Source organism: Numida meleagris, chromosome 6, assembly GCF_002078875.1.
Source record: "Numida meleagris isolate 19003 breed g44 Domestic line chromosome 6, NumMel1.0, whole genome shotgun sequence".
NCBI classification, from domain to species: domain Eukaryota; kingdom Metazoa; phylum Chordata; class Aves; order Galliformes; family Numididae; genus Numida; species Numida meleagris.
This window is the reverse complement of record NC_034414.1, coordinates 25,632,532-25,654,305: the sequence shown is the minus strand read 5'-3', so window position 1 is coordinate 25,654,305 and position 21,774 is coordinate 25,632,532. Positions and strand designations below refer to the sequence as shown.

Here is a 21,774-nt window from a genome sequence, read left to right as displayed (position 1 = left end):
AAAACAGCCAGAGAAAAGTGAACTCCACTCAAAGAGGGGTATGTCTGCCTGGAAACGGAGCAACACATTAAAAACAGAACAGCTGCAGCAGGGAGACCCAGGCCTTAATGGAACAAGAAAGGAGAAAAAAAGGTCTTAAATGTCTTCAAGTCAAGGTGCAGAAGTTATTTTGGAAAGCTATGGAATTAATTTTCCCAATAGCCTCTCCAAGAAATTAATGTTTCCAGTAAATCAGAATGGCCAAAATACATAAAACATCTTGTGTTGCTTGTCAACAAGCGGACTGACAAGTACCACATCCATTTCCTCCTGGAGAAAGGGGAGATGGGCTACGTGATGTCAGGCCTTACTACAGACACAAAAAATGTACAGGATGGGGAAAGTAAGACAGAGAAATTCAAGTGCATAAAGGAGGAAAAACAAATCTAAAAGCTTAAATCCAAAATAAAGAGGGTACACAGCAGAATGCATGAAGTGAACTAGCCAAATAGTAGGCAATACTTTCAGGGGGATGCAGAAAGCCTTCGCCCTCCCCCTCCCCTTTCTATAGGTGCAAACAGTCATGCCAGGATTATATTAGTGGAGTTGATAGATGCAGAGAATATAATGTTTTATCTGTGATAATAATTTGTACAATGCTGCTCTGAACACAAAGAGAAGAGAGATTCTAGAAAGACTTTGTGGGTTAATTAAGTTGATCTCATCCTACCTTTACAACTGAATCTCAATTCTTTTCTGAAGTAATATTAAGAAAGTACTTGGAAATAAGCTAAGAGAAGAAAAAAAGAGAAACAGCCATACTAAATCACACTCAAGTTAAAATGCTTCATACAGAAACTGTTGGCAGTCTCAAACAAGAGACCCTAAGAAATGCAATCCAAATGGAAAGAATGCAAACTTATGCTGTTCCCATTGTGCAAGAAACAAAAGTTAATTAATACAGTCTTCAGCTACACACAACCTACCCAGTGTGCTGCTCACTAACATCCCCTTGTAAGAAGCTACTCACAGCCACAGCTAAGCTGTCAGAAACCAAGCTGCAGAACGGCAGCAATTCAAAATGGCTGAGATTTGGATCATCCTGTTGGCATAAACTTAAAAACTAACTGAGGCAGAGCTTACAAAAGGTACTGAAGACCCATGGAGCAGTTTCTACTATTTATCCCAGCAAGGGCAACAGCATAGCAAAATTTCATATGCGAATGTCTCTAGCACTGATGGACAAGAAGTACCCTCCATGAAGCACTTGGTCCTTTGATGCTCGATTGTAACAGCTTATCAAGCAAGTATGGCAATTACTGAGACTCTCACTTATGAAAATAAATCATGATTTTGCTCAAAAACATTTTTTCACTCATCTCATGAAATCTGTTAAGTAGAGAGAAGTGATGGATCTTCTTAGGGCTAGATGCTGCCACATCAGCGAGAAGATGGAGGTAGAAGACGGGGTAGCTTTGCAGAGACTTCCTGTTGTACACAACAGTGGCAATGCAAGATGGCAGCCACTTTCTCCATGCCTCATAAATCAGTTCCTGCCTTGTTCAGGTCAGTGGCTGGGTTAGGAAAATTATAGTAATCTGAGGAAATAATAGTCTATAGTCAAATTCAAACCAAAAATTTTCTGTGTTTTCAGAAAGTGTGAATAAAAGCCTTTTTTTCCCTCTATCTCATCTACAAAATTATAACAAATAATTTGCACCAAAAAACCTCTTATTAAACTGTATCTCCATTTTTCAATTAAACACCGCCATGTGAAATTAGAATGCAGAGCAAAGCTTCAGAAATGCCAGACTGTCAGACCTTTCAATACTGAAATAATTAATTTTGAAATAAAAGCTTTCTAAGTTTCACTGTTCCCTCTACACACAATTCTGTTTGAGCAAAATCCACCTAATTTGAAAGTATTTTACATCTCTGAATACACTGCAAACATCCATTTACATCACATCTAATGTTAATTAGAACAAAACACCACATTATCTCTCTCTGAGCAGCAGTCAGGTGATAGCAGCATTACCAAATTAATAGTCTTTCTGGCTATCAAGATCCAAACTTGTTTCAGAAAAGTAAAAGGTGCCATGTTCTCTTACCCATCTCATGAACCACTGCAGTCTTTAAGATATCATACAATAAAATCAGCAGCTCAGGCCTTTATCCACGTCTTTATCTTGACCAGGGTAAGAGAGCTAATAATTTCCTTAGATATTTTGCAGGTGTAGGTGTAAATATGGTGAGCTGGTGATCTCTGTAGCTTCAAGATGGGAGGAAATTGCTTATTATTTATCTGGGGGTATCTAAGGTCTGGAGTGCTCTCCTTCCAAGATACGTCAATGTAAAACCACACATTGAAATCCACTGTGTTTAAGTTCAGAAATTGTTCTTTTGTTTTAAACCAAGTGATTGCAGAGCACCTAATTGAAATAATTGAGTAAGATACCTCAGTGTAATTCCACTCAAGCCAGTTTCTGAGACTTTTATCTTCAGATCTTATTCAAATAGTATGACACTGATGTCAGTACAAAATTGCTTGAGTAAAGACCTCTGAAGAGTTAGGTAAGCATTACACTTCACCACCTGGCTGACAGGAATAATTGACTTATGTTTAAGGTATTTAGTTTCAAATTATCAAGAGAAGAGTATCTTTCTTAGCTGCCACCAACCCCTTGTATTTTTTGAATAATCACTTTTTCGGAATCAATAAATTAACATTTGTTTTATCCTACTGTTTTTCAGTTTAGGTGACAATAAATTATTTGGGGTAAGACCTACTAAGGCAATGTTTGCTACTCAGTGTTATTATACAGGCCACGAGTAATTAAAAAACAAAGTTCACTGTCGTGTTATGACACATATAGCACTATATCCTCTCTAACCCCTCTGTTGTGTCAAATCCTCATTAAGTCCTGTAAGCAATTTTTTCTTTTCAGATGTCTACCTTTACCCAAGTACAGCCCTTAGATGTTGGCTCAGAAGAGCCAGAAGAACCATACAGGGAAGAACCATACAGCTTTCCTCTCCAAATAACCACACAGGAACTGATTTCAGATAACATGCAAATCATGAAAGGTTCAGTTCACTCCTGGTAATAATTACCCTCAAAACAGTCCTCCAAAATTAACAAGATTAAGGACAGTAGCATTCCTTGGGCCAAATGCTAAGCTCACTTAAGGAGCTGAAGCAATAGAATTACTTTCTTTTTCCTGAGGACTATCCTGGACTATCTCTCCCCAGTGGCATGCAGGCAATAACTCAGCTTAACTGGAACATAAAAACTTACCTTGGGATCATGGACAAATAGCATAGTCCATGAGATCTGCCTAAAGCATGAAGAGTCACAGAAAAATGAGTATCAGAAGTGGAAAATATGTCAGACAATTCAGTGCACAACCCTGAAAGCAGATCATTACAATTCATCGTCCTCCATATCAGAAAGTCATAGAGCTTTTCAATATCTTTTCAGATGGTTCTTCTGAAGTTACTACAAGGTTGTCAAAATCGCCAGGTGAACTTTTCCCTTCCTTTACTTACGCTCAACACTGTGTCTTAACTTTTTTTTCACCAAAATTTCTATATATCAACCAAACTTTGGGAACAGTTTAAAACAGAATAACCGAAGTTTGACTGAAACTATTTAGAGCTGTTTGAGCTTATGAACCTTGCAAGCTTATTCACAGCGATAAAGATCCCCATGACTCACTTCTGGTGAAGATGACTACTTCAAGGGCTCTACAACCATGGGGATTTTAACACAGAAGCTCCTTCTGCATTGGCACTTATCCCTAGAGAAAATATTTCCAAGAGAAAAATTAGATCTGTGGCTGTTTTTCCAGACCACTTGTGTCATTCTTGTGGCAAAAAAGATGCAAGAAAGTTTTCCTAATAGTGTAACCAGGGATTCAGCTTGCTGAGAGCACTCTCAGCTGTATTTCCGCAGTATGAAAGCAGTTTTCTGTCACCTGCTCCCCTCAGCCCAGCATGGAAGGCAGATCACTGTGGGCATAGAGCCTGGCACTTTAAATGCACTGAGCTTCTCTGTTCATATCAGAAGAGCTGATCTAACTTGTGCAGAGTCATCCATGGAGCCTGATACTATCTCTGAATGCCTCTATGCATGCATATCACGTCTGCTTTAATTTTTGTTTCAGTAGCACATAAAGCAAAACACTTGACTGCAATTTTAAATGCTCTCATTCTAGTAGAAAACTCATTTTTCATAGGCCCAGCTCTTTTTTAACTTCTTCATTCATGCCATACTGTGGGACATCTGAAGCTCCCAAGACTTTTATACACTGCTTCATGGAACCTGAGAATCCAGAATAGTCCTCATCTCCTACCGAAGTCAACAGAAACGTATAGCCTTTGGCATCATAGAGAACTAGGGTGCTTTTAACCTTAGGCCTAAAACATTCATGGTTTATGTGGCAGGTGAGACACAAGATGGCCAACAAGCCAGAAAAATTTTGTGCAGATCATGAGCTACTGAGTCTGTTCAGAGCAGAAAATTAAAATAAGCTTTCTACACTGACTCCTTTCCCAGAGGATTCAGAACTATGGGCCAAAGGCCCAAAATTAGGTCTCCTTGGCTTAGCCAGGGAGACTCCACATCGGAAGACAATAGATTCACTCAGAGACTCTAGCTTCCAGGGGTAGAGATCTGATGAAGACTAGATTTCAGATGCTGAGCTCTCCCAAACATACCTCCAGGAATCAAGCCTCACCCACAACCTACCAATGCAACGGAGCTCTAACCAGTAAAGGTGCCTACTCTGCAACACAAGCAATTTGTACTCTGCAACCTCTCCTCATGCAATAGATATGTTGCAAAGTGGCAAAGACCCTCGCCTTATATGATTCAAACCCACTAATTGCTGCTGTTCCCCACAGTGTACTTACAGACATACTGAATGCATTTGTCAGACAGGTATTAGCAAGCAAGCTGTGAACCGCAAAACACCAAAATGTCCCGTGACTTACCTGCACCAGTACCGGGAACTGGAACATTCATCTCAGAGGAAATCTTGTTGGCACATCTCTCCTCAGCCTCCCCAAATAGGTTTCACTCACGTATACAGAAATTAAAAATAAATAAAATAAATAAAAGATTTTGAAACATTCCTGGGCTGATGCCTCAGTTCTCATGCCAGGACTCTGCTTGCATAGCTGCTTCACTACCATATGGGTGGCCAAGCAGTCACTTGGGTAGACTAGAATTTTTGATGCTAGCTGGAAGCAAAGGAATTGGCCTGTAGTTGAAGGACTTCAAATGGGTAGCTCATTGAATTGCTGACCAGCCTAGGGGGTAGCTCCTGGTAACTGGGAGAAGCTAGCAGTATCATGGCATCACAGAATGGTGGGTAGCAGGTGGAACAGGCCAGGTGGGTTCACAAGATTTACGAAAGCATGACAACTTTCCAAGCAGGCTTCCATAAAGCTGGAGAACCAGACAACCAAGCAATGCAAAATCCAATCAACATTTTCAAAAGAGTAAGTGTTGCATCAGAAAACTTATGATCAGGTCTATTAATCAAACATCACTTCCTCACGCATGCTAAAAGTGTGAATGGGAAGTACCTGGCTGTTGTTAGCAACTCCTATTTCTTCCTCCTCCTCAGGCTTGATACACAAACAGCTGACAACTTGGGCAGATATGTGGAGCACTGAATGGATTGTGCAACAGCTTTGTGCTCTTGCTTACAGGAAAAAGAGGAGAGAGGCACTGAGAATTTAAACAGTAACACTCCCTTCTGCTCTATTTAAATACTCTTTGACTCTGTCATAAATTCTCCACTCATCTTAGGCAAGTTAACAAGCAATCCGTACAGTTAAATGAAAGTAATAACAATCAGTTCACCTGATATCTGGGAAACTGGAGCAACGTGGAAGAAAGACGAACTAGAAACGCAAAGAAAAATTATCATTAGAGAATATAAAGAATCTAAAATTAACATTTTAAAACACCTTTTTCAGACACCTTCAGTTTATGAAAGCAAACACTGCATACTGATGCTGTCGATGTTCTGAGAAATTCAGCATATTCCCTACTAAGTTACTGTATCATGAGAGACATCATTTCACAGATAGTCCAGAGAGCACCACATAAAACATTGTCCAGACATATGTAGCACTGAATCAAATTAAATTAATGCTTGTATTACATTATTACAGATGCAGCTAAATGTTGTTCACTTGTCCCCAGCCAAACAACCTTCAAGTCTGTGGGGAATAACCTGGGAGTCACAAACTTAATTAGTAGTTTCACTTGGCACCAGGGTCAGTCTGTAAGAAGTAGTGACCAAGGCAGTTTAATTTTCATTCAATATACTCCTGTATTATAAAGTCTATATTAATAACTTAAACAGAACACATTACAGTATCCACTGCAAAACCAAGAAACAAAAGTACTGTAAAGCTAGTTGATGCTTTTCTAAATATAAGCAGAATTTTATAGCTGCCTATTAATGATTCCTTTTATACCTAACATTTTGGGAGAAGAACCATACAGATGAACCCATGCCATCCCACTTCAGTCTCTAGAGACAGGAACATGTATTTGATTTCTTAATTTTAGTTCTGGCTGTGATCATTCTAGGATTCACTTCCTTCCTCCTCACATATGTCATCATCACCATTATGCGGCCAGTCTGTGTCAAGACATTATTTAACATAAACCATACTGATGACAGAGCATCTCTGCATTTTTACTGCTACCTGCGTGATGCCGAGCACGAGTACAATTCCCATCACTTACAACTGTCCCTCACCACTCCAGACTGTTTGGGGAGCAGAGGAACTCAGTGAGTCAAAAAACAACCTACAGCAAAATTCAGAAAGCTCAAAGTCATCTGCAGCTGGAACAAGAAGTGCTGAAAAGATTCAGAGATATCTTCCTGATCTGCAGCTACTGAAAGTTCATCAATAGTTTCTCAGGTTATACAGTACCAGCTTTTATACTGTCCATTCAGTAGTTGTTATCTCATGAATTCAGAAAGTCAAAAGCTTTGATCTTCTTAGATACTTGCACATGTTCTTCTCAGGAACACTCTAACCGATATGAACAGGGCAATTCACAGTTATAATTCACTTGCCAGCTCAGGTGCTGAAGTGTTTGATGAAGTGGAGCACAACAAAGGAATATACTCAAACCATTACTTCAGTCTCCCCTCTGTGTCCCCCACAAAAAAACCAACACAAGGCATTTTATTTGTAGGCTTAATTGCTGTTTAACTCCTGTCCTTTCACTTGTACTTTCTCATGTGTGTTGGTGTTTGCGTTGGTGTTCACGTAATCCACTTAGATTGCAGGTATTTTTTCTGAGCAACAGTTTATTTGGGAGTTCTGTTGCTTTTAACAAAATATGGCTCACTTCTCTTTTGACATTTCTCAGTACCACAGTATCAAAAGTGACAATAAATCCTATTTCTGATCCTTGAAATCTGTCTTATAGCTAAACTATGTATTTTCCCTCCTACACCTTCCTTTCATATTGTGACCCCTGGCTCTCCTCAGCCTCCACACCACATTTCCCTCCCACATGATCTCTAATTTTAAACCAAGCATGGATGACTGTCTTTTATGTACAGCTCAATCAGACAGTAGGAATTCAGGAATTACAGAGAGAAGTGTATACTTGGTATAGGTCATATTAAATAACAATATCTGACCGCAGCTTTAAAAATCCCTCTTTCTTCCATGCATCAAGCCTTCCTTTACATCTCAGCACATGTTAGAAGTCTATTGTTGACTGATATCCACAGGCAGTGAAAGCGTGTGTGCTTTATAAAAAAGGTTCACACACAGAGACAAGCTGTTCCCATTACTTGAAGGAGTCTCTCTCTTAGCCTAACAACGTCAGAATCTGAATGCCCTCATATAGAGTGTAATTCTTCAACAAATACGGAGTAACAGAGCTGCCCAAGAAATACATGGCACAGGACAACATATAAAAGCTGTCTCAGAAGAAGCCTTGCTTCCAGAGCCTGGGGTTCCTTATGAACCTACTATGAGGGTAGGAAACACATTCTCTTCCCCTTCCTCACATCTTTCTTCCCTGAGCAAACATTGTGAAGGGAGTTCCTGAGCCAATGTCTATTTCTTTATTCATATTTCTATTACACAGACACTAGCCCTTCACTTGCATCTCATCTGTGTCACTGGGTTTCAGCTTTTCCTGTTTATAGTTGGTGTACCAGGATGGCAGCAGCACCATTAGGGTAATTATAGTAGTTATGATGAGACTCCCTCACACACTACCAAGAGATCTTTTGTGTCTCAATAATGAGGCCAGCAGTTTCCAAGATTCACAGAACAAGGACAAATTGTTTTGACAGTGTGCCAGATTTACTCCCAAGATGGCCTGTACACCTCCTGCTTTTCTGCATTACCGTTCCATGCTTCTCTGTGCTTCAGGCTTTTCTTCCACAGGATGAACCATATCAAGCATTACCCCCGTCTGCAGAAGCTCCCACCCTAAGGGCCACCACTAGCACAGAGGCCACAGAATAATTATTTCAGTTCAGATTATTAGAAAAGCAATGGAGAGGGGAAAAGGAGAGGAATCACAAGCCAAAACACTGCATACTACTAAGCTGTTGTTGCAGTGCAAGTAAGAAGAGGAAATGCAACTTATGCTGTTACAAAATGTGTTCTGATGTTCCAAACCCAAACCTATATGCAGTTGCTGTCTCTTCAAGAGAGTCAGATATGCCGGGGCACCTCTGCTCAACTCTAGCCTGTGAGATCTGACAGTCCAGATTTTGTTTAGCCCTTAGTCTCATGTCACAGTCAAGTCTTGGTTAACATAGTTATTTCCAATAATACACAACTAGTGTACTATTTCCCTTCAGAGGATTCCACTAAGACAAACGCAAGCTTTTAATTAAATACCATTTTTGTTAGACTTGTCTTTTATTACATTAAAAATACATGAATCTTCTCTATAGCCATTTCCTCAATTCATACCAATGCATTACAATTCATATTGGGGCATCAGAGTTACTCACAGAACCATGCTTCACATACCTAATGACTTCAAGTAGGCTTGACTGTGCATTTAAACTGAAGATAAGGTAATGGTAGATAACCAGCCTCAAAACAGGTTACAGCTGAACTCTGGGTCCCTGGTACAAAATCGGTACTGAAACTATCGCTGAGGTACATACACAATTCTAATCAGCTATGTAGAGTAAGTTTAACACAAGGCACAGCAGCTGACTTCAGAAAAGCAGTGTCTCCTTAATGTCCAAACAATATAAAAGCACCCTGCATTCCACATGGGTGGTGAGTCACTGCCAGAGTCGGTCATTTCTCCACTCCGTGGAATCTTAACCTTGGCTACATAAACTATGAGGCTGCTAGTATAAGGCCTGCTGCTCTAGGCTCTCTCACCATTTTACAAAAGAAACAGTGCACACCAATGGTAATGCTACACGAGATTTTGTAGTCTTTCAGTACACCTTGAGCCATATATCATCTTCTTGGCTAAAGCTCATACTGCATCTGTACACTAAGCATTTCACTCAGTTGTTGCTATAGCTGTACGTTATGAAACTTCTTAAACATGCAATGTATCAGCTTTTGGCACAGCTCTCTTGAGTAGGTGTGCTGTGCGAAGCATTTGTCAGGACTAGTGTGCACTAAATAGCATTCTGTGGGCCCCAGGATCTGCAGTTTCTATTGTTCTGAGTTCCACAAGGCCACGTTTCCTCTGGTCAGTAGAGCCAAAGGATGTTCTGCATTCAGATATACATAAACAGAAGGAGAAGAGGACTATGACTAAAATGCAGGTTGAGTCCAGCACCACTGAATTTTTAAATCTCACATACGCATCAATTTAAGAAAAAGTTTTCCGTATAAGCTTGCTCCAAAATGCAGACTTACAGAGAACAAGCGCCTCTGGGCAAAAACATTTCCAGTACCTTCCAGGAAGACAGAAGGAGCCAGGGAATGGACACTTCGTATAAAATATTTTCCTGAAGTATGCCTGTAGCAAAGCTTTTGAGATTTTGTCAATTTAATGAAGCATCTCCTTTAGATAACATGACATAGTTGGGATACTTTGAAAACTTAGAATTACTAAAGGCTTTATTCCAAGGGGTTTTGCTGCCTTAAGACATAGTGACACCATGTGGCCAACTGCTTAGCCCAGAAACTACACATTAATGGAAAGGGCAGTGTAGACTTTCCTTATTTTTCTTGATTAAATTTAGCTTAGGGATGCTCAGATGCAACTGTATATTGACTGGTAAGAGTAAACTCAGAACAACTTTCAACTGAACAAATAGACAAAACTAAGCCATTTTGGATTTCAGCACGTATTCAAAAGTTCACAAAAACGTTGTCTGAAAATGCAAGTTCAGAAAGTAAATATCCATTCACACATGTGCCAAAATGTCATATTCACTTGATAGATACAAACTATTGATGCAACTCTAATTCTGGTTTCACAGAAGCGCACCTGGAAGGTGTGCCTACCTATGCTTTAATTTTGCAGTAACACCATTAAAAAATGAAATTAATTTGAAAAGGGATAGATTCCTGCCTTGCTCTCATGCTTTGTTGGTATTCCAAGTAATTATAAGTACCTCCATTTAGTTTTACAGAGAGACCTGAGGAGAACATTTAAATTCACAAGTGGGAATGCTGCTGCTAGAAATGTTCTCAGTGGAAGTTATCACTCTGCATTATATAATATGGTGATTGATGTGGTGAATCATCACTCCCTAGTACAGCTCTTTTTTTCCAGATCAAGTACTGCACATTCAAAAGGTACAACTCATGAAGAACAGTAAGAATGGGCAGATATCTTCTTTGAAAGAGAGAGACAAAGGCAGACAGTAAGACAGATGAAAACTCAATACTGTATATCCCATAAACAGAAGAATACATTAAATCAACTCTTCACTCGGTACTGCCAAAAATATATGTAATGTTCACTAAAAAATGTGTATTTGGGGCAAGGTTCTGAATGTGTTGCTCTCAAGAGCAGGAAGGAAGAAAAAACCTAAGAAACATAACTCTTGGTTGCAGAGGCATTGCAAAGTTACTGTTCCATAAACACTGCTTTTCGTATTCGTTAGATAGACAACATGCTGGTGTAATTTTTTGTTCAGTACTGAATGCCAGGGGGACAGTTTATTTCAACACTATCAAAGTGCAGCTGAATTTTAAATATGTTGGTTTGAAAAGTGATATAACAAGATTTCTACCTACAGAGATGATAATTTAGACCGTGGGAAGACACAGCTAGACCCTGGACTTCCAGTTTCTTCAAAAAAGGAGGCTGAGCTGGGGAATGAATGACCTGACCCCTTGAATTCTGTGACCCTGACTAGTGAGATTATGCTGCCATCTTGTGACCTGTGCGTTTTACTTCTCCACAGTGACACCAATACGACCCCTACACTGGGAGGACAGTGTACATGTCTCCCTGGCATAAAGGTGCAACATGTTCCAAGCAGCTGAGCTCTACTTTTCATGTGGACTTGTGTCTTTCCTTAGCTTTCTTACCTGTGACTACTGGGCTACGTGGTTCGGTAACACTTCCACTGCTGTGGATGTGGTTGTGCTGTACATGGACAGGACCAGGATGAGACTGGAGGAAGACCTGTGGTGACAGAGGTGGTGACACCCAAAGTTTAAAGGAGAAGGGTTTTGTAGTAAAGGGTACAGAATGTCCCCCTGCTGCCAAGAGAATCATTCACATTGGAAAGCACAACACACTTATCCAGCACTTAGGTATGACAGTTTGTGGTGAAAAAAGACATACTCTTTACATCTGAGAAGGAGAATGATTATAATTGATTACACAACTTTGCACATTGACAATAAATTTTTCATCTTTAGGTTCCCAAGTGTAGAGCTTGTATATTTACGGTGGAATTTTTCATGTTAAAAAAAAAACAAACCTGTATTATGATTGGCTATATTCTGAATGTAAAGGAGGTTGTTCCATCTGGCCAAATGAAATACAACAGCTGTACATCAAAGTGGGTATGATGTTCCCTTGAAGCAACAGACTTCAGTTGCAGCGACTGCACTTTGGAGTATCTGGAAAAAGCTTAGCACAGCTGCAATCATATTAAAAAGCAAGGCAGGAAACTCTGCCAGCACTCTTCTGTTCCTTATTCATAGCTCAACTGTTCGTGCTTCCATCAGCGTTCACTCCCAGGAGACTTCAGAAGTGACAGACCCAGAATCAAACCTTGAAATGCACACATAAGGAAAGAATTCCAGGTGCAAGCAGGCTTGAAAAGCCTGAGTTAAGCAGGTGGAGGTGGCAGCTCTGAGCTAGGATACATGTCCAGGAAAGCCCACAGAAAGTATGCATAGCTGAAAGGTCCCCTCAACACACCTGACTGGACACAAATCACCAGTCTTTCCTTATCACTATCAAAGCCTCAAACACCATTTTACACTTAAATTACTGAAATATTTCCCTTCTAATCCTTGTATGCTGAAGAAAACCAAAGCATTCTGCATTCAGACTTCATCTACAGTTTCCAAGACATGTTGTATTTTCTTCAGGGCATGGCATAACAAAATGAGGGTTCCCAACTAGCACCTGGAGGTTATGTTTGTTTGCTCCTGTTTTTGAGGAGGCCAACTGTATTGCATTGACTGTATGAATGGAACCTCAAAACTTGTGACAGTGGGGACTGTATACTTCCATAAAATACTAAAATATTCAGGCAAATACACAGCCAGCTGAACCATCTCTATGAGACTTAGCAGTATATTTCAACAATCGTAATAATAATTATTACTGCCACAGCAGTGCAAAGCTCTGGGCAAATTTACTGCCAATACATTTACAAAGTTTAGTCAAGAAATAAAATGAAGTACAAAGTCATGTGGTTACAGTCCCTCTCAGTGAGTCAGTGATGACAGACACAGACCTTCCTTAACATCATCATTTGTTCCTTCAGAAGACAAGGAAGGTGTCACAAATTTCTCTCTTTCCAACATTTCTGACAATGGAATTTGTCAGGAGAGACATTTGCTATGGTCATGTGAGGAGCAGTCACTTATACTCTGCTACAAGTTAGCAAAGATCCATCTGACATGGCACATAGCGGTGTAGGAGAGATGCTGTGGCTGCACAGCGCATGGGCTTGAGATTGACGAGAACAACTGTTTCTGCAACTGAAAATGCTTTCTACTCTGGAGAGCCACTTTCTGAACCCGCTCCTCAAAGCTGAAAGTGAGTTTCAGTTCTCATGGCTAACTGCTACGTCTGCTTTGTAAAAACACAATATACTATTTGAATAAGGAATAGAAGAATTAAATCATCTCACATCAAATCTTATATTTAATACGATGTATCCATGTGATATGGACAGACATCATTTCAAGAGTGCTGGAGCTGTAGGCAGATCTTGATGACTATCCAAGGAAGAAATACTCCTGTCACCAGTATATACATGAAGTCGGTATACTCCTATATACATAAGTATAAATTTGCTTCTACTAACCTTTGTCTGTCCCTGTATCTTTCATCACTGTTTCTTTTACAGCCACCTTCTTCCATAGCTGAGAAGGTGTTTGATCTTTCTGCTGGGTTTGGATGAACCACCTTCTTGCACAAAAGGTCAGCTGAAGGCCATGCACCAGTGAAACTCCAGAGTAGACTTTAGACCACAGCCAGAACAGAGTTTCAATGGTAAACAGTTGCTACACTTAATCACTGCACAGAGAAATGGCTTTTGCCCCAGTACATAAGCTCCCACTGCTCCACTACTGATTACATACCTATCTGGTAAATCATGATTTTAGATTGTGGAAAGGGGAAAAAAAATCTCTGTACTCACCCAGCATTTATTTCCATAAGATCCTGATCACACTGGCACTAACCTACTATCTCTGTAAAATGCCATTAATTTTGATTGGAAGCCTTCCAGGATGTGAGATCTTGTATCACAGTAGTCTCATGGTCAAAAATCCTGAAGACAGTGTTTAGGACAACACCTGGTGACCTGAAATAAGAAGCCTATAAAGCAGACTGATACTGCCTCCTTTCCTCAGAAAGGGAAGGAAGACTCTTTTACAAGAGCAGGAGGTATTCTGTTGCCAGAAAAGCTCTATGAATCCAGACTAATGTTCAAGATTTGCTGATATTTTTTGCGGGAAGGCAGTAAACCAAGGATACATTGGACATTCATAGGTGGCAAGGAAACAACCTCTCTCTCAATGAAGCAAACTTCATCCACATATGAAAACAGTCACTTGTTAGCAATAAATGTAAGAAAGTGTTCTCTTTCCCTGCAGGAATTATTGCCATAGCAGCATTTGTATCTCTCTGTTTTGAAGGCCCAGCTCCAGACACACATCTTATTTTGGGACAAAACTGACCTCAGCAACAACAGTTTGTGCTGTGCCTGCCATTTCTCCCTCATTTCACAAGGAGGGCTTAAGAGACACAACAGGAATGGGGTGAACCCCTCTGCCTTGGAGCAAATAACATATTTATATCTTCCTCTTATGTAGTCCTCTCTCTCTAAGAGTAATATAGAAAGTTTAAAATGTCTACCACCACTCCTCTTCCTTGTCTGGTACAATCCACTCCCAGAATGGATTCAGATTGCAGCAGCAGTCCAGACAGCCCAAGGACTCACAAAGACCTCAGTCCATTCCAGTATTATCTGAAGTATGTTGTATTGCCCTTCCTTTCAACCTACTTAATCACAGTAATCTGTAATACTGGTATTTTTGAGATACAGATTTCACTTTTATTACCTTTATCAACAAAGAGAGCTCAGAAATTGGCATTCTTAGAATGAAAGAAAGGAGGGAAGAAAGAAATGCAGGTTCAGAAAACCTAACAGAGTGAAACAGGCTAAAATGGAAGATAACAGTGCAAAGGAGAAATGGACAAGGGAGAGATAAACATCAGAATGTCGTGTCTTAGGCCACCCTGGAGGCAGCAGCAGAAAAGCATGGTGGTTTGATCTGTGGCTCGTCCCTGAAGTGAATAAGGTAGTAGTAACCCTGTGCCTGCTGGTCTGCAGAAGTCAGAGCTGTCTGAGGGTGCTGCAGAACTGCCAGCCAAGCAAACTGTCCTGTGAGAACTATGCTGATCAAAACATCTCTTTCTTCAGTGAAACATTTTTTTGGATAATAAATGGCTTTTGAGAAGCCAGAGCTTTTCTTTTCTTTTTTTTCTCTTTTTCAACTGAAAAGTCTATTTGGAAACACGTGACCTGACACTATCACTTTCAGAGGCATGAAAACAAGGAAAACATGTTAGAAAGTGAAGCTTTCAGTTTTCACATTTCTTTAATGAAAACCTAAAATACAGAAAGAAAAATCTTACAGAGAAAAAAGCATTCATGACTGTCCCTTCATAAAACGTTGCACAGCAAGAAGGGCATAGACATTCTTCTGCTTCCTAGCACAACTGCACTTCCACCCATAGCATCCTAAGACACCTTCCAGCTAGAACCTCCTTGACTCCGTGCTGAGTGCATGCACTGATCCACAGAGAAATCACTCCCTACTTTTTATATGTAGAAGGAGGGGGGCTTTTATCTTCCAGGAATGCCACCTCATAAGCAGAACTTTATTCTACAGAGTAACAGGAAAGCAGCTGAGACATGCACAGGCATTACTCAAGTCAGGGCTGTATGTACAATGATTTAGCCTGAACAGATGGCTAGGAGGCTATAAAAGAAACATGTTTTGCTATATGAGTGCGAAATGAAATGACTCTTTTGCCAAAGTTGGCTAAGAGTCAGAACAGCCACACAGGGTACGTAGGATTTATGAGACTAACCTCTGGATTCCTTCCTGAGCCCAGGAAATTGCATTCCTTTGAGATCTGGACTGATTCATTAACAGTGCAAAATTATGCTCTTTTGCAGGGAGCATGACAGGAAGGTAGAAGCACTGAAAAGCCAAGTTGTCTTACATGGGAAAGGAATAAAAAGGATAATAAGCCAGCCCTCAAAATTCCTCCTCTCACCTCAGAGAAAGGGAGAAGTTGGACTTGCAAAGGATAGCAAGCAAAAGTTCTTAGAAATTCAAGATAAGAATTTTTCTCAAGTTGGTAAATGGGCAGGTAGAGAGGTATTACCTGCTTCAGCCCATGATCATGCTGTGTACGGTGTTTTCTATCTGGTTAGTCAGGCAGACAAAAATGATGGAGAAAAAATGCCCAGAAAACAAATCAGAAAATTAAGGAGAGAAAGAAGACAGCTCTGGCCCGAGTACAACTAAACTCTCTCTTTCTTAGGAACTGCTAGGCACTCTCCAAGGTCAAAGCTTTCTTTCAGGTGTCAAAAGGTGAAAAGCCCACTTACGGAGAGAAATGAGATAGCTTTTTTTTGAATCAGTTCTTTTACTCATGGACAGTGGTTCTTTAAGGTATGCAAAATATACTTTGTAGCCAGAGACAACTGAAAAAAAGAAAAAAGATAGTGTTTGTCTCCAGTCCTCCTCACCCCTCTTCTGGGCATGGGCACAATATTCCAGATGCAGTAAGGGAAACACAGGGTATGACAAGGGCCAAGAATCCTAAGGAAACTAAATTAGCGAAAGACTAAGTTGTATGATATGTCAAATATTGGCTGATAAAATAAAGCTTTCACCTCATGAAAAAATACCAAAATTTCAAAATCTGCTGTTCTAATATAGAATAAAATTCAAGACTTTTTTCTGAACCCATCATAACCAATCACAGGTACAATAAACAACTCACTGATCAGAATACTAGTTTGGGAAGTGAGAGAGTGTGATCAGGCAGAGCAGAGGTATGTGTCTCAGCCTCCTAAACCCCATGGAGAGCCCCAACCTTTGGTCTAATGACAATTTTAAGGAGGCTTTCACCACATTTCTTTAAAAGGATAAAACAGAGTTATGTAATTAAGTACTAATCTCTTCCTCAGTGTGAGAAAGAAGGATTTTATTAAATAGCTTTCATTTTCTTTTTTTTTTTTTTACCTCAGGACTCTCCAGCAACTAGATAACAAAGAACAATGCTATTTTCATGTCTGATTAGAGACTGAAGAAACTGAGTGGGATCAACAAGAAATGAAGTAAGTAGAATTTTTTCTCTTAGTTGCTACATCAACCTCAAAGTGAGAGAACTTGAGAAATTTCTACAACCTGCCACCAGAGCTACAGAAATGGAAAGCAGTTACAAACTCTTCATAAAAGCATTAGTTGTCAGCTTCCCTAAACTGTAAGTGCACTAATAACAACTGATTGCAAATACACTTAGCTATGCAAGTATACAAAATATAGATTTCAGTGAACTTGTTTGTAAGTAGATATTGTGTCCTGCAGTAGCCAATGATCCTGTCATTCACTGTCTTACAGAGAAAGAGGGATTCATGTTGCAGCTGAGTAATTGGCACCTTGTAATCATGCTCATTCGACTAATCCCAGAGCAGACAGTGGTTACAGTACACTTACCTCTAGCACTGCACAGTGAAACTGACCATCTAGTTGGAACCTGAGCCATATTACTTGACTTGCATACATAAACCTTTGGGCAGAAGGACATTTTTTCTGGAGATACTACATTCTACAAAATCAAAAAGCAAACAAAGAAACATAAGAAATTACAAAACATTGTTTTCTTAATCTTCTGCTTTAACTTTTCTTTCCACTCTCCATCCCTCCCTTCCTTTCCAACATTTGTATATATCCATACCCACCCATCTACACACTCATACACTTCCTTTTATCAAGGAGAGAAATGTAGGGAATATAGCAAAGCCACTTAGTTTTGAAAGCATACAAAAACATAGATTTCAGTTACTTTTTTTTCTTTAGTCGTGTGCATTTTATGTCCACTTTAGCTGATTGTTTGTTTGCCTAGCAGAATTATGATTTTGATTCCGGCCATTGCACACACTGAAATTCCACTGCATGTACTAGACTAGACTGAAACACTTCTATATATTTTCCTTTCATAAAGTAAAAACTAGTAAAAAAAAGCCCTTGTGAGACAGTAGCAGGCAACAGTGTTTCCAATGGATCACTTCCAAAAAGGCACCAAGTTCAAGCTGCACAGTACTTTCTTTCACAGATCTGAAGGATGATGATAAAATGTTGAAGATAATAAGTCTTGGAAATAATTTGAAAGAGCATAAGAAAGTAAATCAGTGACTACATGCCAAAAGCATTAACCTTTAACTGATCACAAAAACTGGAAACAGACCTCTGAAGTGACTGAGACTGAGGAAGATCAGTCTTACAGGATCTGTAACAGGAATGTTAACACGGCAACCAAAATCAACTTTTTTTTATGGTCACGTTTTTACAAAACAACTTTCACAGTTTGGGTAGAAAAGGCAAACACTTGTTCCTGATAAAACTGTAGGGGGGTTGAAATAACTTCACTCCCTTTCCCATGGGGATGCTTTTATCAGCAGGATATCCTTTTGCCCCTTATCTTTCCTTTCAAAACTCTCTCATATTAGAATCTGTTTCTTCCCACATAAAATATTTCAGTTTCAGTATTTACTTTCTTCTTCTAACAGAGGAATCTTTCCTGAATGCCTGGAACTGTCATTAACTGCCTGGTTAAAAGTATCCCTCAGTTTCCACAGAAGACAACGTCTAAGACATGTAGACATTCCATAAAACAGTAGGAGATACCACATCCTCTCCTGAGGTATTCACACATTTGATGAAGGAAGTCACAGGTTCCTGTACCCACTCTTCTGACTGCAGATACAACACATGAGTTGTGCATACCATCTGAAAGGATAAACAAGCACATGTTTAACCTGTTGTGAATTAGGGTATTTCAGACAATACAGAGAAACTGAATATGCCATCCCACAAGCAGGATTTTAAACTCAGTCCTGATCTAACAAGGATATTGTCTTCTTGAATTATAATTCAACCTACAGAAAATAGTCAGGAAGGTTATGAGGCTGTTTATAAGTCATGAAAGGCTTCAGATGGCTTTACAGTGCTTTACCTACCTCATACTTCCTATGCAGAGGAACACGCACATTCTTCATAAGGATGCAGCTACATGGAGTTTGATAACCACAAAGACTTCTTTTTTTATATCTGTACCAATTGTTGCGCAATTGAGAGAAGAATCCCCCTATACATAAACTGCCACTTGCAAACTTATCCTGAAAGCTGAAAAAACATCCTTACCAGTAAATAAGGACCTTACAAATGTACCTTTCACTGGAAAGCAACATGATCATGTTCCACTTTCCAACAGACAGTGCACATTTTGCTAGAACACCTCTGAAGACAATGTAATGTGCTCTCTCTGCAGTCCCAGGCAGCCGCCCAGAGCTGCATGCTGGGGATTTGAGAGAGGATTTAGAGTTGGTGCCTATTCGTTGCAACAATCAACTTTCTATCAAGAAAGACATAGAAAATATTTAATTTTTCCTCCTTTAGGCATTGCTACTTCTGTCACAAGTTAGGGGAATGCCCCAAGTGCTGCAAGGCTGTGGAGCTGCATGGGAGGACCCACATCTCGCTCCTGACTTACTATCACTTGTTCTGTTTACAGTTTAGCTCTCCTAACCCACTTCGATGCCCCAACAAAATGATTATTCCTCTTGTGAACATCTCATCTGGAAATTCCTACCTTCAAGAATATTAGTATCATGTAAGTTCCCCTGGAAATAAGAAAGACATCAAGGGGAGGCAGCTGAAGAAGGATTTGGTATGAGACATCTAGAATCTCCTGAAACAAGATTCAATTACAAAAGCAAGCAAATCCATAGTAAAAAAAAAGAAAGGAAAACAAAAGAAAACATAGTAAATATGCAAGCAGAAACCGATTTCTCTGCTTTAGCTCAGAAGAGCATTTAGCCCAGCATCCTGGCTCTGTCAATGGTCAAAACAGATTTTCACAGAAAAGCCCAAGAAGAGGACAAGTCTCCAAAATACTCTTACAGTCTCATTTAATTTGTAGTTCTGAGACTCTGAGTGGCAGAGGCAGTGTCTTCACATTTAGTCAGTCTTGATGGGTAACTCTTACATAAATTTGTCCACTGCACTAATCAGTACCTTGTGTACTGGTGTGATGGTAAGTCAAGTGGAGTGGGTTTATTTGTGCAGCATCTATCAGAGTGGGGGTCTATTCTCAGCAGATCCATGGTCTTTACAAAACAAAAATGCTTTGAAGATCAATGGAAAACATAGTTGATACAGTAGAAGTGAAGGACAAATATATTTTATTTACTTGAGAATTTATACCTAGTGTTACCAATATTCTGTCAGTAGCACAAAGGAGCACAGTATATCAGTATTCATCTGGTATTTCTGGCAGAAACCAGTGACTGGTCAGCAGGCCAAATGCACTGAGTCCAGCTTATTCAGTCATTCTCAAATTCTGCAGTGTCAAGCACTGACCTCTAAGTCACTGCCTAGTGCTTGAATTCTTAGTCTTAGCATCCAGAATCCATGAACAGTGCATGTACTCAAAGTAACATCAACCCAACCTGCAAAGTAGATTCTTAGAGCATCAGAGATTGCAGATTGAAAGATCAGCCCTTCCATCTCAAAGACAAAATGTATCACTTATATACCTCACTACATATAAACTGCACTGCTACCAATGTACTTCTTCAATGTCACACAAAGAGGTAATCTGGTCTTCCTGGAGCTGCAAGTTCTAGCAACAGAAACTGAAAATTGAGCAGGTTGGGTATGAGCAAGAATGCTCTACAGATAGCTGGCGTGACACTAATGGCTTCTCCTGCATTTTGTTCTTGCTCAGTCCTAACAGTTTGTCTTCTGAGCCAGCGGTTGGCTCTGCACCCAGTCTCAGCTCTGTTGTGACCTACCATCTCCCTTACACATTGTCATAGTCAAACTAGCTGATTACTGTAGCAGAATTTAGAATCAGCCAGACCAGTTATAATATATACAACTAAAAGATCTGCTAGAGTCACCTTGGATTAATATAAGGTCACAGAAACCCTAAAGTCATAGTATCACTCCCCAGTGCAAGGTATTCTTAGAAGAGCTAGCCTGGAGCACGAAGCCACAATTTTAACTGAAGTTACTTTAATGTAGACTTAATTTACAATCAAAATGCAAGATGTTAAATGTTCAGTGGTTTGAGTCACTGAAAAGATATAAGTCCAAATTAATAGAATGCAACTCATTAATTATTTTCTCCAGGTGGTATCTAGGGTCAGGCACATTTTTATATTTCATGCATATTTTTCACAAACAATTTTTTGTGACTCTGAAAAACACTGAGTTTTAGCATTCCTATATTTTGTCCTGGACAATGATAAATGACAGTGATGTTTTGCAGGAAATGTTGAAAAGGGTGTTAGTTCATTGGAAACATTAATATTCCTTCTAGCCAAGCTTCACTCAAAATGTCATTTTCTCTGCACTAAATACTACATTTGGCTCAGATTCCTTTTCCAGATTATATACGTAGAGCACTAAAAAGTGCAGAATGGTGATTTTTTTTCTGAAATGGTTGCATTAAAAAATTCTTAGCAAAATATTACTATAGTTGAAGTTTTGAATATTTCTTGTCATTAAAAGGTTGTCTTATCCTAGAACTCGAAAACAAATGATAGGGTAATGTATTAGAGAACTGAGTAAGCTTTGAATTTAAAAAAGAAAAAAAAGTCCCTAATCATCTTTAGACTTTCAGATACACACAGTAAACAGAAACAGCAGATGGGGAAAGGCCACTTCTAATTACACCTCACAGTGCACATTCTCATCTTCCTTTTCATTCCTTCTGCCCTTTGGCTGAGAAACAACCCTGCTTGCAGAAGCCATCCAGACACACTGCTTCTCCTGGGTAAGAAACTACTATTGTTACAG

The 21,774-nt window shown here is 39.6% G+C and overlaps 1 protein-coding gene across 4 annotated transcripts in view; it reads right to left on the bottom strand.

The window, feature by feature from the left end:
• LOC110401265 (cytosolic phospholipase A2 beta-like) overlaps positions 1-11,819 on the bottom strand; it is a 43,203-nt gene extending 31,384 nt beyond the window's left edge. Inside the window, exons 1-3 of one of the 4 annotated variants that reach the window (XM_021402161.1) lie at positions 11,506-11,819; positions 5,852-5,892; positions 4,975-5,690 (exon numbers count right to left, since the gene is read on the bottom strand). The gene's annotated coding sequence lies outside the window, so the exon portion shown is untranslated. The other 3 variants (XM_021402160.1, XM_021402163.1, XM_021402162.1) reach the window with 3 other exon arrangements.